Source organism: Perognathus longimembris, chromosome 10 (assembly GCF_023159225.1).
Source record: "Perognathus longimembris pacificus isolate PPM17 chromosome 10, ASM2315922v1, whole genome shotgun sequence".
Taxonomy (NCBI): domain Eukaryota; kingdom Metazoa; phylum Chordata; class Mammalia; order Rodentia; family Heteromyidae; genus Perognathus; species Perognathus longimembris.
In genome coordinates this window covers 15,503,948-15,520,258 of record NC_063170.1, presented here as the reverse complement: position 1 = coordinate 15,520,258, position 16,311 = coordinate 15,503,948, and positions in this window count along the sequence as shown.

The window sequence follows — 16,311 nt, the reverse complement described above, 5'->3', positions numbered from 1 at the left end:
TGTCTCTGACAACTGCAGAGTTGTTTCTTGCTCACAGCCCAGGTTTATAATAGGTCTTCCTGTAGCATACACAGCAAACCAGTCCAGAGTTGGATCTGGCACTTTTCTACGCAGAAACAAACACTGTGATGAGCCTGGATGTGTATAGTCTCTAGGGAGAAATGGACTGGATCCTGAACAAGCTTTATCATTAATGGGTTGTATCCCCCTATGCTGTACTGTTGACAATTACACGACCCTGCTAAACTTAGGTTTCCTCACCAGACAATTAAAAATAACCATTTCCAAGTTTTGTCTTGATTTCAAAATTACTGTCCACAAAACATCATCAACAGCAGCCATTATTTGGTCACTGATATCATTAAAATGGATAGAAACTAACATGTGACGGGATGGGGAAGAAGTCCACAATAATCCCCCTAATACAAAACTCTGGCTATTCGAAGCTCAGATGAGCCAAGGGTTTAAACAATGTGAGCTGTCCCAGAAGCCAAGCACCAGTTCCCAACAACTGCACAGATCAGAATCACTGCTTAGGAGTAACAGGACTTAGTGTCCACCGTGATTTATTGAAACTCGTGTGGTCTGTAAATTAGCACATGGAAATATTAGAGAAATTAATAATATATTTTGGAGCCATTGCCTATTTGAAATAAAGTGCTCAGCAATTCACAATAGCCAAAATATGGAAACAACCCAAATGCCCCTCTACAGATGAATGGATCCAAAAAATGTAGTACCTATACACAATGGAATACTACATAGCGATTAGAAATGATAAAATATTGGTATTCGCAGGGAAATGGTCAGAACTTGAACAAATAATGTTGAGTGAGACAAGCCTAGAACACAGACAACAAAGGGGCATGGTCTCTCTCCTTCATATATGACTGCTAGGGTCAGGGTGGGGGGGCAGTAGAGACCAGGTCTGCGAAAGAAAAAAATTCTTGTCTAATGGTATTTCCCACAGGTTTGGGTCAGCAACCTTACATTATGTATCTTAAACCAAACAACTACTAAACATAAAAAAGTCTAAAATAGACCTCTCAGTGGATCACAATAGCTCAACAGCTATATATATGATCATATATATAGCAATATATATGATCATATAAGACAGCAGTATATATGATTATATAAGACAAGGATAAGCAAACTCTATTGCTGATGTTATATTTAAAGTTCTAGGTGAATTTCCTTTGGTGTACGCCATTTGGATACTGTATATGATTTTGGTACACTGGGTATTGTATATATGCCTACCTGATCTAGGGAAGGGAAAGAAAAACAAGGGTGTAAAGTATCACAATAAATGTACTCACTGCCCCATTATGTAACTGTACCCCTTTTGCACAACACCTTGTCAACAAAATTTAATTAGTAATAAAAAAAAGATACTAAGTACTCAGGTAAATTTGATGTGAGAGGGGGAAAAAGTAGAAAAAAAGCAAAAAACAATTGTGAAATCTGTCTTCTGACTATAACTTGATATCTTAGCAATTTCTCTCATAGGCTACAATTTTGAGGTTCTTCATCCTGACCTAAGATCTACTTCTGTGGTTCAAGGGAGTCATTGTTCCTCTGTCAATGTTGATATTCCCCACTTAGGAATCTAGGAACCACATAATATGTATATTTTATTGGTTGAAAACCTAGAACAGTGCCTGATTAGTCACACTTGTATGATGGAAATATATTGTTAAGTGCAAGATTGAATGAGTTAAAGATTGAATGAGCCAAACTTGATTAATGTTCCAAGACAGTATTTTGTAAAGTATCTCTGTCAAACACCTCTGATAGGATAGAATACCTGTTTTGCGCATGGTGGTCAATTAAAATTGCTTTGATTATCTAGGCAGTCAGGGCTCTTCCTGTCATCCTAGCAATCAAGAGTCCAAAATCTGGAGGACTGTCATTTAAAACCAGCCTGAATAGATAAGTCTGTTAAACTACATCTCCAAAAGCAAGGAGCAAAAAAGCTAGACTGGTGATCAATTTTTACAACATCAGTCTTGAACAAGTAAGCTCAAAGAAAGAGCTTGACAAGACCAAGTTGAAGCAGGCAAAGAAAAACAATCAAAACAAAAAACTACCTCTTTGAGGAGTGGATAGAAGAATGTGAGGATCTATCCTAAAAATCTTTTTATTAAAATTTCATTTGAGTAGGTAAATGTCTTTCAAACAGTCATAAAAAAATCTCTTCATTATGCTGTTTCCATTAGACCTAAATAACTCATATCATGAGAAAATAGTATGCACAACAATGTGTTCATTTACTGAATAAATTTGAAGAATTCTGATTTTTGTTCATACTGTTTCCTACTCTGTAACTGCTCTCACCAGAACTCCCTAACAGATATTTATTAGACTGCTTGTTTATTTATTTATCATTGTAAGGTGGTTGTACAGAGAGGTTTCAATTTGATGTTTCAATTTCTGAGAACAATAGTGATTGCAGCAATAGTCAATGATGTGCTTATGTGAAAATGGAACCAGGTAACTAAGGAAATGGAGTTGAACTAAATTGCAGAGGGGAAGGGAGGGGGTTATAGAATGACATAGAGAGTGACATGTATCTTGTACGGATAATCTTTTAAAGATAATTATAATGTCATTACAGCAGGCTTGGTGGAAAATAAGAAGATAAATACCATGACTTAATAGACACAATATTCTGTGGAAGATGCCTCAGAAAGGAAACCTGGGTATACGTCTTTGGTTCATTGACTCAAATCCAGAGTAAGAGGTGAGAGTTGAAATGAGTGAAATCTTATGACTAGTAGGAAAGTTAGGTCATAAAGAAGGATGGTGGAGGTAAAAGGAAGAATTAATGTGAAAGTAAGAATGTCAAAGAAACTGGGCACTGGTGGCTAACAAGTGTCATCCTAGCCACTCAGGAGGCGAAGATCTGAAGATTGCAGTTCAAAATTAGTCTCAGTAGGAAAGCATGTGAGACTCTTATCTCCAATAAACTACCCAGAAAAAAGATGGAAGTAGATCTGTGGCTCAAGTGGAAGAGCACTAGCCTTGAACAAAAGAGCTCTGGGACAGCACCTAGGCCCTAAGTTTGAACCCCAGGATGGGAAAAATAAAACAGAGAGAGAAAATCATAAAGACCATAACTTGTTATTTTATTCTTTCTGCTAGTTAACAACAACTTGTAGAAGTACATGGGGTAAAGTGTAATAATTCACTGTGTGTACAGGATTTGTAATAATCAAATCAGACAATTTGGATTTTTTCCCATTTATTTGTGTTTGAAATCCTTAATACCTTTCTCCCCGGGGTTCATAAGATAAATACTTATGTTCCCCTAAATTAGCCACGATGCTGTGCTATCTATCACTAGGAACTATTCTTCCTAATTGTTGCTATTCATGATCCAACCTTACTCTAAGTTCCCTCTCCTTTACCCTCTTTCCCAGTCATTATTAATCACTGTCCCAGTCTGTTCTCCTGAATTACCATTTCCTAAGTTCTTATTATCTATTAAGTACACTCAAGTTTTTAGATATTTAGCATACTCAAATAAATTTCTAGAAAGCATCTCTCCATCTCTCTACTACCTGCACATATTTGTTACATACCAGGCAACTCTTCCCAATCTATTACTTGGAGCCTTGAGACAACTATGGTTTGCTTGTTTTTTTTTATACCTCACATGGAATTTCTCCTTTGCTTTTACAATCACTTCGTCTTTGATTTATATTTTCTCTTCCCATGGTGTGTAAGCATTTTTTAGCTACATCTCATCAAACCTAAAACTTGAACTTGAGGGCAAGTCTTACAGAAAATCTGGCCTTCCCAGTGCTTTTCTCGGTGAAATATATTAACTGTGAATATTCATTCTGTTATCACTGATGTCTTTCATTTCATTTGCTTGTTTATTCATATCTATTTTATAGTCACCAATAAATAAATACTGAATAAATGAAAGAAAGGTTGGATGAATTCTCTTGTTTAAGTCTTCATAGAACGTCTATAAAATAAGCATTATCCTCTGAATCTTGCAGGCAAGATTTAAGATCCTTGTGTTGCCATTATCAGCTCCTAAATCATATACATCATGTTTGTAGTTCGTATAACTTCCACTCAGCAACATTAAAATAGTTAAATTATCATAACTGAAAAAGGGGAATGGTTACTACTTAGGATGGGTGCTTAATGAGAGAACTATATGGATCTAACAAAAACAGAATAATGTCTGCATTCTTACTGAGGAAAGGGGAAAGAAAGAAAGGAAATAAACATTTATAAGTGACCCGAGAAATAAAAATTATTCTGGACCTGGGAATGTGGCTTAGCGGGTAGAGTGCTTGCTTAGCATGCATGAAGCCCTAAATTCAATTCTTCAGCACCACATAAACAGAAAAAGCCGGAAGTGGCACTGTGGCTCAAAAGGTAGAGTGCTACCCTGAGCAAAAAGAAGCCACAGACAGTGCTCAGGCCTTGAATTCAAGCCCCAGGACTGGCAACAAAAACAAAATAAAACAAAAATTATTCTGTACAACGATATCTCAAAATGAAATCTATAATTCATTAAAAGAATCGTAAAGTTCTCTTGTGCTGTTGCTAATAGAACTCTGAACTGAGACGAAAGAAGCAATAGCCTGGGATCTAGGCAAATGAAACCATTTATCAGTCGAATCCACATTGCAGAGATGATATTTGTAATAACATGACCTTGGATATGTTACCTAGTTCTCATGATCTATCAATGTGATAAAGCTGTCATAACTTGTAAATTAGATAATGAATATAAAATACCCTGCTGAAAACATGGCCTATATAAAATACTCAGTTATGATACTGAGTAAGATGATCATGAAGAAACTTGTCAGGCCGTCTCACCTCCCTGAGCCACCAATGTGCTCTGATGCACATGTATTACAACCTTTAGAAGATTATATGGAAAATCATGTAATCAAAGGTGATGAATTCATTCTATGTCCAAAGAGTAGGAGCTAGTAGCTATATGAAACCTTAACTTGAACAAAAGACAAGAGAGAAAGCAAAACAGTCTGTGGAAATCCATGCACTTGTCTCCCCTTCCTGTTGGTCTTCCTGACACATGGCTCAAGTCTGGACTATATCAGTCCATACCAAGTAAAAAAAAATGGTGGCACTTTTGTACCTGGCCATCGCACCACAATCAGATTGAAGGCCCCCAAAGAGACTGGGTTGTAGGCTGAGAAGTTGCTGAAACAGACTAAAAATGTAGAGAATGGAGATCTCCAGTGGCCATGATCTTTGCAGCTAGAGAGTAAGTCTTTTCTTGTAGGGGCATCTGAGTGATGTAGTTCAGTATCTGTTATAAAAAAAAAAAAAAACAAAAAACAAACAAACATGATTCCCAAATACTATATGACCAGTACACTTAGAAATCCTCTATATGAAATTTCAAAATGAACATGTACCTTTCTAGGGAGAAATTAGCCAATCGAAGGAGAATAATTTTGCATCTTTTCTTCACCCCTCATCATGATTTGTGCTCATTGTTTTTCCTTCTGCCAGAGTACTTGACTATATACTTTCAAAGTAGTGAGAGTCAAACATGATATTTTAGAAGTTCTATGTGAAGAACATAATAATTAATTAGAAAAGGAAACAAAAATCCTAATTGTACTGTGACACAATTTTTGTGATGGTTAGCATGTGGGTTTTTTTTTCTCCAAAGATTAGGTAAGTCAGAAAGAATGAAAAGCTGTGCCCTATTAGATAATTCAGAATAATATATTCAAATATTCAGTGAACACAAACTATTCCAATTAAGTTGTATATTTAATCATCTGCAGACTTTCTTGAAATAAAGTGTGTAAGCTACTTTACTCAAGAAAAGGAAATTTTTCTCAGAAATCCACTGAAGCTTGAACACTGAAATATGAGGAGCTATTCAGTCATGAATTCTAACAGACAAAGAGACAAATAATCTCACATCGTTTCATTTAATCAACTATGCCCATTTAAGAAGAGTGAGGTTAAAATACTAACTCAATTTGGAGATTACACATGTCACCAGTTAATGGTCTTTCTTTTTTGAGAAATTGCCATGGAGAGAAAATTATATTTAAACTTATAGCTGTGTTAAAAAAGAAAACATTTAATTTTGAATATATTATATACAATATATATTTAGTATAATATAGCATCTTATCCAAGTGCACACTGGAATAAACAGTTCATCAAACAGGCTTTTAACGAGAATCTATTATGCATTAGAGGAAGAATTCTAGCTACCCCCTGGGACATATACACCACTTAAAGAATTAAAAGAATCACATGCTAGGATATGATTCACAAATCTCACCCACTAGTTTGCTCAGGTTGATTCTCCTAAGGGTTTTCTAATAAAACAGCAAGGATTCTTTCCAATGACAAACAGTACTGGTAGAAAAGCTGACAGGTAATGAAAAAGGAGAGGTCAGCGTTAGAATTCCAGCTGGAGAAGAAGACTGGAGCATGGTTTAGTGGTAGATCATTTGCCTTGCAAGGTCAAAGGAAAGAATTCAGTCACAGAATATGGATCTTCCAGGTCCTATAGGATAACATTTCTCTGAATTTCATCTTCTTCAAGCCCTCAACAGAAAGTATAGATAGGGAGATAGGGAGATAGGTAGGTAGGTAGGAGGTCCCTTCCATTTTTCTAGTTTTAGAGGCTATATATTAAATAGTACAGATTTTTTGGTATGCTCACTTTTGTTTTGTTTTTATTTTAAATCTTGCCAATGTGACCCATACCCAGACCTTGAAGCTGAGGACATGGAGAGTGGAAGAATGGAAGTTGCAGTCATAATAATCTCTGTCTCTATCTCTGTCTCTGTCTCTCTCTCTCTCTCTCTATATATATATATGTATGTATATATACACATATATGAGTGTGTGTCTCTATATGTGTGCATGCACATATAGAGAATTACCTGTATATAGACATATATGTTTTTCTCTCATATATATTTCAATATATTCAAACAGCAGGAGTACAATTGAAAGGATGAGTGGAACTGAGAGAGATGGTGAGAATGGAGAATAGTGGAAGGGTTGTCATTGATTAAGAGGCATTGAAATCCTTTTATAAAACTACCTAAATGTCTGTCAGATGCATGGGTTCAGTTGAAATATTAGGTACTGAGTTCCAGTCTTTGCTTGGATTTAAAAAAAATTAAAAAGGTAATAATGATTAAATAAATAAATAAATTGGGGACAGGGTTGTCAAGAAAATTCTCAGGGACATGCAATATGTCCCTGATGTTTTATTTCAAGGAAACTGTATGTCTATATAAGCATACTCATCTTTGAAAAGAAGTGTTTCTCTGCCCACAAAGGCAACAGAAGCAATATAAAAGCTTATGCAGATTCTTTTTGAATTTCCTACAAAGCTATTTTTCTTTCTTTTGTCAAATATGTCCTCAACTGTCCTTTTTTAGAATATTCTGTTTAAAATAAAAAACCTTTGATTTTCACTTCTCTAGTACTTGGAAGGTTTTCCAAGAATAACTTCCGGGATAGACCGTTGCCTCAAGGTTTTACATCTTTACTTTTCATTTTGAGTGTCCTCCACCTTACACAAGGTTACAACAAAAAGATAACATTAGCAGTATGAGTCTTGGTAGATGCTCAGAACCAAAGAGATAGTGTTTGAGAGCATGGGCTTGCTTCATTGTTAGGTCTGAGTATGGATTTGGTCCATAACACAAATCGACCCTGAGAATTCAGGAAATGATGGATGTCAAACTTCCTCCAGAAGCACTCCCACCCAAGTAGAACCCCTAGCACCTTCATTACTCCCTATAGATCCAAAGTTTATTAAAATATATGTCTTTGTAGAAGACCCAGTTATGTCTAACCCTTCCACATAAATTTAGCATAGAAAGATGCATGAAAAAGAGTCAAATACCTAGCACAGTAGGTGGAACAAAGTCAAAGCTTATGAAATGTTTACTCTCACCTCTTCCCAAGACCTTTCCTACAGCACTGTTTTCGATCCCCTTCAAGCTGCTTGTGGAGAGCCCATGTGTAGATTACCCATGCCCTTATCACCTACCATTTTCTCCTCTATAGGAATCACTGAGCTATTGCCTCCTACAGCACCTCTCTCAGCCTCATTTTCTTTACCCATTGTCAGGCTGGAAAAGATTATTTTCCCAAAGCCTGAGCTATAAATTTCACATGATTATTCTTTCTCTCATGGATATGTAAAACATATATGGAAAACACTGAATAAGCATATTAAGTATAGTCATGTGATGATTATGGAAGATGCATTCTGGAAAAACAAATGTGTTTGAGGCATATTCTATGAGCCTTGTGGATTATACATCCACAAACTCAGATGCTACAAGCTGCTAAGTACTTGTATTGGCTTTATCTGTTTAGATTTATATTATATATACATGCAGACATATATATATATATATATATATATATATATATATATATATATATATATATATATATACACGCATACACAATACCACCCGGAGTTGAAATAAAATAGGGGATGCATGAGCATGCTGTTTGTGGAACATGGAGAATTATTTTGCAGTACTGCCTTGTAAATGCATAAATTAGTACAATAATTGTTTACTGTCACTAGTGCTACATACGCTAATTAAGTGTTCCTTATACTTTCCTATAACTGGTAGTGTTGCCAGTTTGTTTATCCCAGCATTACCACAAAAAACATAAATTGCTGTACTACAAAGTTACAACTGCTACAAAGTCACCAGTCATTGGGAATTTCTCAGCCTTATTAGAATCTTATAGGGCCATGATCACATATGTGTTCTCTTCTGACCAAAGCATCAAGACAGGGAAATATAGTAGCATAGTTAACAAGCTCTTAGAACCTAGGGAGTTATAAATAGTAGTTGTGAGACTTAGGCAAATTATTTTAATGCTTTATGCTTCCCTTCCTTATCTGGAAAGAAGGGATATTGGTGATTCTATCTGGCAGCATTATTTGATTTGCTTGTTAATAGAAGCAAAAAATTTTAGGCCACTATCTAATGTATAGTAAACATTACTTGCAGCTATGTTATGCCAATCAACCCTGCCCCTGGAGATGAAGCTATGAGATATAAAAATGCACACAGTGTATTCTTGTTCTGCCTGTTGTCTCTGACTTTGCAATGAAAAGGAAGAGCGTATTTTATTTTATTTTATTTTAGAACCAGTTATTTCAATCACCAGCTGTTATGTTGTTAGAGAGATCTCTAGTGCCACTTCCTAAGAGCTCTTGCTAACTAACCCCAGAAGATCTTTGCCGTCTGCTGCCTTGGGCGTTTGCAACTGTTCAAATCTCGCCTCTCCTTTCCTTTCTGCTTTCTTTTGTCAGCTGTCGTCTTTGGATTCCAAGCTACAGCCAGTGTCAGTCACTTTAGCAAACTCTGAGTGCTGCTGTGGGCTGTGCTTTGAGTCCCTTCCAGCACGCTCATGGTGCTCATCTGTGCAGAGAGAAGTCTGAGCAAAGAAGTGTATGCGTGATTCCAAGCATTTCCCTGATGTATTTGTACATCTCTATTCCAAGGTCCTATGTCAAGAAAGTTGACATTGTCTGAATTGAGAATTACGAGATACGTTGGGCATGACATGTTTCTTTAAGAGAAAAGTATTTCAAATCTTGCCAGTTATTTTCTCAGTGATGCCAAAATAGGCTGTCTCCTATGCTTCATTTCAGCGGGATTCAACAGGCATCTCACTCTGTCGGAGGTAAGTTTTAGCTTTAGTCAGCTCTTCAGGAGACACCTGCTTTTAGCTCTAGCCTCCACTACTTTCTAAGCTAACGGCTGATTGTTAGAAGGCTAATTGATTCATAGATCCAACAAATATTTTTTCAATGCCAAATATGGGTCAACATACTTTGATTTTATGCTCCGTGGCATTCCCAGTGCTCTCTCAGAACTGAGATACACAAGCACTAATCAATATGCACAAGTATAAATTGAGATGTTAATCAACACAAGGAACAGGGATTATGAGAGAAGATATAAGAATGTAGATGCTGACGCCCTGAAGATGTTCTATTCGAGCAGATATCTGAAAGTTGATGAGGAATGTAAAATAAAGACAGAAAGTGCTCCAAGTCTAGGTGCTAAATGTGTACCCTGTCAAAGGCACAGTTGCTGCAAGAGATGTGGCATATATTAGGATCTGGAAGGTTGCCGTAAGAAATTTTTTTTTAATGGATCAACGAAATTTGATGTTATTGGAGACCAAGGTGGAAGTACTGAGCCTACATTGTCATTTCAAATCTTGCCTTATAAAAAGACTCAGTAATTCTCTCCTGTTAGATTATTTGGGTTCTACTGTTATTGTCATAAGAAACAGAATATCAGTGGAGAATTCTTAAGATTACCCAAATCCTTCAACCTTGTATTTATTCATCCAAATCTACCAATCCTCCTCTGCTCCTTCTAAAGCTACCACATTAGTATTCTTTGTACTGATTCTGGGGCTTAAGCTCAAAGTATCATACCCAAACTGAGCTTTGCCCACTTAAGGCTGATGCCCTAACACTTGAACCACACCTCTGTTTCTGCCACTTCACTATCCTTAAAATGTATTTTATGTAGTTTCCTAGATCAATACATTCTGCATACACTGTAGATATGAAAAATAATTCACCATCTGTCCCCAAAACAAACTTTATTCTCTTGAAGTGGAGTTTGGGGAGCTATTTATGCCTTAAGAGTTTCCTTACTTTCCTCTCATACCACAGGATCTTATATCACAACCTGAGATCCTAACCTACGATTGTCTTCATTCTCATTTTAGATCTGCAGTGATGTCCAGCTTAACACCTACAGCTACAGCAACAGTAGCAAGCGGCGGGGTATGAGGGACAAGGTAACAAACAGTACAAGAAATGTATCCAATGTCTAACGTATGAAACTGTAACCTCTCTGTACATCAGCTTGATAATAAAAAATTTAAAAAAAGGTCATTCTGCATTTTTATCTGAATTGTTACTATATATTTCACTTAACTGGTTTTACATATTTTTAAATCCTTTCTATATGTTTTATCACCTTATTTGGTCTTCATTATTCAAACATAAGAATCACATATTTCATTGTGCATTCACATGTGTATTTGTCAATATGTCAGTTTCAGAACATTTTTCTTGTTGCATTTGCTGATGTCTGTTTGCAAAGAGCATAGAGAAAGTTGGTCAAGCTCCACTGAAAAGGTCCGTACTCTATAGACAAGACATGAGTGAGTATTGGCCACTTAACAACAAGTTCACATGCAAAATTAATGAGATTCTTCACACTTGCTATCAAATGCATATCAGAAATTGTCTAGAACCAGCTAAAATACTTCTCACGGTAAAGCCCAGGAAAATTGAGGATTATGTGCCTCCCAAGTGATCACAATTAGACTTGGTTAAGACTTGGTTATTTCTAGAGAACCTAACAGTGCTTTATACAGGTCCTCAGTGACCTCATAAAAGGATATAAATAGTCACCATTCAAAAACATGCCTTCCAATCCCCTTAGGCCAACTGCTCGGGCCATTTGCATTTACTACTTTTCACACTCAGAATCTTAAGTTGCAGTACATAATGCTTGGGTTTTAGTGCCAACCCAGAGAATAAAGTGTAGCATCCCATTTCTTTCACTGTATCTTAGTCAGGGCAGGATATCACTCACAGCCAACACTGTGTATGGATTGTGAGTTTTCTGACTCCTAATATGATATCAATATCAGCAGGTTTCCACCCCCACCCCACCCCAGAAATAATTCTGAGTGCTTCCAGGACCTCCAGCATTTCATTGAAGTTCATATCAGGGCTAATCTTTAGTTTGTACAAGTGAAAAGTCAATGTTTTGTCAGAGGTCTTGAGTGTGTTTGTCCATGCTTCCCTTGGTATTAAACATTAGAAAAGAGGAAATATGGTCCAGTGGCAAGAGTGCTTGCCTCATACACATGAAGCCCTGGGTTCGATTCCCCAGCACCACATATATAAAAAGCCAGAAGTGATGCTGTGGCTCAAGTGGCAGAGTACTAGCCTTGAGCAAAAAGAAGCCAGGGACAGTGCTCAGGCCCTGAGTTCAAGCCCCAGAACTGGCAAAAAAAAAAAAAAAAAAAAAGAAAAGAAAAGAAAAGAAACATTAGGAAAGAAATACGTAGCATCTTAACTCAGGCTGCTACTAAAAGTAGTACCATAGAGTTGAGTGACTTAATCAATACAAGTTATTTTGCTCATCAGTCTAGCTGTTGAATTGCTAGACCAAGTTGTTAAAATTGTTGGTTTCTGGTAGAGCTTTATTTCTGAATTATAGACAGATAACCATTTGTTTCTGTGTCCTCACATGGTTTGACTAGGAAGAGCCCTCTAGAATATCTTCTTATGAGTGGATTAGTCCCTCTGAAGACCCCATTCTCATATCATGATCTAAATATAACTACTTACAAAAAAAACCCTTCCAAATTCCATGACAATGGAAATTATGAGTTCAACATACCAATGTAGGGAGAGAACTACAGTTCATTTTCTAGCAGGTAGGTACATATGCAAGCAGCTAAAATTGAGTTCACTACCACTATTTAGAGAGTTAAAATAGGCACTTTGTTATAAAGTCCCAGGGAAATTATGCTTTTGCATAGAACCTGTTAATTCCCTGTTACTTTGTTCATATTGACTCATAGAAGACTGAATCCCAATGTGACATTTGGTCAGCTCCAAACTCAAGGATACCAGACTGCTTCTTCTTGCATTTCAACATATAACCAACATCTAGGTTTTTATTATGCTTACCATTACAGGAAATATGAAAACACTTCTTTGAAACAGAATTGAGTATATATTTACTACTTAACCTTATATTTAGCAAGCTGATGTAGAAGAAATACTACCTCATATGTGGCATACATAATCAGAGCAGAAAAGACTATTCAGATATCATAGTCTCCAGTCTTTCTGTCCCCAGACACTTTTCCTCAGCAGAGGCGCAGTGTAGGTTGATAGAGGTTGTACATCATATGATGACACCAAAGCTATTAAAAAGCTGGCTCAGGGCTGGGGATATAGCCTAGTGGCAAGAGTGCCTGCCCCGGATACACGAGGCCCTAGGTTCGATTCCCCAGCACCACATATACAGAAAACGGCCAGAAGCGGCGCTGTGGCTCAAGTGGCAGAGTGCTAGCCTTGAGCACAAAGAAGCCAGGGACAGTGCTCAGGCCCTAAGTCCAAGACCCAGGACTGGCCAAAAAAAAAAAAAAAAAAAAAGCTGGCTCAATTCCAATGATGGGAGTGATGGGGAAAGCAATGAATGACTAGAGTGGAGGAATTCTGGTTCACCTTCAATGTAGTGCACTATACCTTGATTTTCTACTTCAATGAATGCCTGATTCTCAGATTATTTTATTAGTTTTCTTAAGAAGCAGTTGTTAGGAATATAACCTAACATAAATGAGAATAGATTAAGTGCATAAAACAAATTTTGACCCGTGACATTTATCAACACATCACTCACACACATATACACAACACACACACACACACACACACACACATATGTATACACAGAGTACTAATAGCAATGCTATTTTGGTATTTCCGGTCTTCTGTCTGCTTTCTCTTCCTTCCTTTTCCTTCTCTTCTCCCCCATTTCCATATGTATGAACTCATACCATTTTCCCTGCTTTTAGGTGGTATTAGACATTGTTGCTTATGAAAGAGGAGAATTAAACCAACATTCTAACCGGTAATCCATTTAAATATTTATTTAAAAGTTAAGGCATTAGCTAGGGCTAAAATAATAGCCTGTGATCCAAGCTGCTAGCATGAAATAAACTAATGAATTCTTGCTTATTGTTTTCCAGTAACTTTCAATGAGATTACTTCAGGCTCTATTCTCGGCTCTAAAGTTTAAAAATGAACAAGGCACAAACCTGGCCTAAAAACTAATTATAATCTGGCTGAATTGTTTAGTATACACATACATAAATCATAACACATGCTTGTTAAATCAATCATATCTGCATCAACAGAGGTGGTCTACAAACATCAAAAGGAAAAAATGCTCCAAAAGACATTAGATGAAGCCAAGTCATGGAAGAACAGCAACTCTCCTTCCTGTCCCAGAATTCATGCGTTATGTTCACTATTGTCTCTGAAGATATTTCACTGAGAAACAGAGTTCAGGAGTCAAAGATTATATTTTGTATATTCTTGTTGAATTCCTCCTATGGCAAACATCATGACTTGCCTTGTATTGGGAGGTTAAAATACTAGTATATTCAGAAATGAAAGAAGAAATTTGATCTAAAAACTACCATGGTTATTTTTCTGTTCGCATCTCTGAAAGTTTCAGCCAGGCTAGGAGCCTGTTTGCCAAGTTTTCCGCCTGGAGGAAAATTGTGTGGCTGAGTTATAAATACATTGAAGGAGCCAGCTGGAACTGTCTCTTGTAATTTAATATGCAAAGAAATAATCTTGAGTCATAGATGGAGACAGGCAGTTCCTTTTAGATAAGAGCACTCTAAGTTTGGCTCTGCAGATGACTTTCAAGAGCCTTTTTCGACAGAGCAAAGGAAAGTCTCAAGGCAATCAGGGCCAAGTTTTGACCTTGAAACTTGCGTTCACTTGCTTGTCTTTTGTTCACCACATCAGTCAAGAGGCTACATCCCTAAATGCTCTGGAAGGAGCTTTTAAATCAAAAGAAAGTCTGAATTATCTTTTTCAGTGTTGGAAAAGGACTTAATTTTAACCTCTGAAAACTGCAGATACTTTTTTAGGCTATTTATTTAAATTAAGATGTAATTCTACTTGAGAAGAATGAAATAACATGCTAACAATGATGAGCAGAAGGACCTAGATATATAAGCCAATATTGGACCCTCAATATAATTTTTTGAGTGTAGACTTTAATACATAGGTAGCTGAACTGCATTACCCAGAATTTGGTATTTATATGGAAAAATTCAAGAGGTGTAATTCCATTGAAAAATTAACTCAGTCCCGCCATATGAATGCCAGGGAACTGGTTTTTGACAGGTAAAGAGTATGGTCAAAAGGCAGGAGGTAGAAAAACAAAGAAGAGGAAGCAAGGAGAATGCAGTCATAATATTTAATGCATATCCTATAAATTTAAGAAAATTTAGGGGATGGGTTGGGTTAGGGGGAAAAGGAAGAATGATGAAAGAAGTGACATCAAAGTGCATAGTATTCATAAACCAATCTGTTGAATGGTAGCTCCTTTGTATAATTACTTAAAATCATATAAAGGTAGTTAGACATAGATTGATAGATAGATAGATAGATAGAGAGACAGATAGATAGAGATGTCAGGAGCACTTATATCATTATACCTTCAGGTTTTCAAAAAATAATGGTATCTTCAATTATTTTTAAAAGATTAAAATATGGCAATCCTATTATCATGACAATGAGAGTTTTTCTAGTAATTTAAACAATTACTAATAATGTTAATACTAGTACCTTCTCAATAATGAGTGATATCGTCTGATGACCTGTAGAGATATTGTCAACAAAATATTATTATAAAATGAATGAGTTCAAAACTTAGCAGCCACAAAAAAGCCACCTATTCTTAGACATGAATGTGTGGAGCACATTCGAAGAGTGCCTGCTAGTTTCTGTTGCATTTTCTCTTGCACTGCATTCACCAGAAGGGCTCTGTCCATTACTACCTTCATGGAATCTATCACCCAATTACAAGTCACAAAATCCACCTGTGAATAATTAGAGCAAATGTGGATTAAGGAGGGAACTGGTTATACTGGCCGAAGATAAACTCAGAGCCAGTACCAGACCATACAGCAACACAGGAGTACATGGGAGTGACAACACTGTTGGGGTACGAAGCAAAGGAGCACATTTGTGGGTTTTTTTGTTTTGTTTTGTTTTAACCAGACAATATAGAAGCTGAAGTCAAGAAGGAGAAGATTCTCTGCCATCAGATTCCACATTTGCTATTGCTGTTGTATTATTTTTTCTTTTTTGGTTGGTCGTGAGGCTTGACCTCTGGGCCTGGGCACTGTCCCTGAGCTCTTAACTCAAGGCTAGTGCTCTACCACTTGAGCCACAGTGCCACTTCTGTTTTCTGGAGGTTAATTGGACATAAGAGTCTCACGAACTTTCCTGCCTGGGCTGGCTTTGAACCGCAATCCTCAGATCTCAGCCTCTTGAGTAGCTAGGATTATAGGCATGAGTTACCACACTCGGCTTTTCAGATGCAAACTTATATGCCTTTTCTTTTAAAAAAAGTTACCTCTGCCTCTTATCAACTAAAAATTTAGATGACAGGGAATCTTAAAATTTAGCTTACTAGCAATAGTTCATGT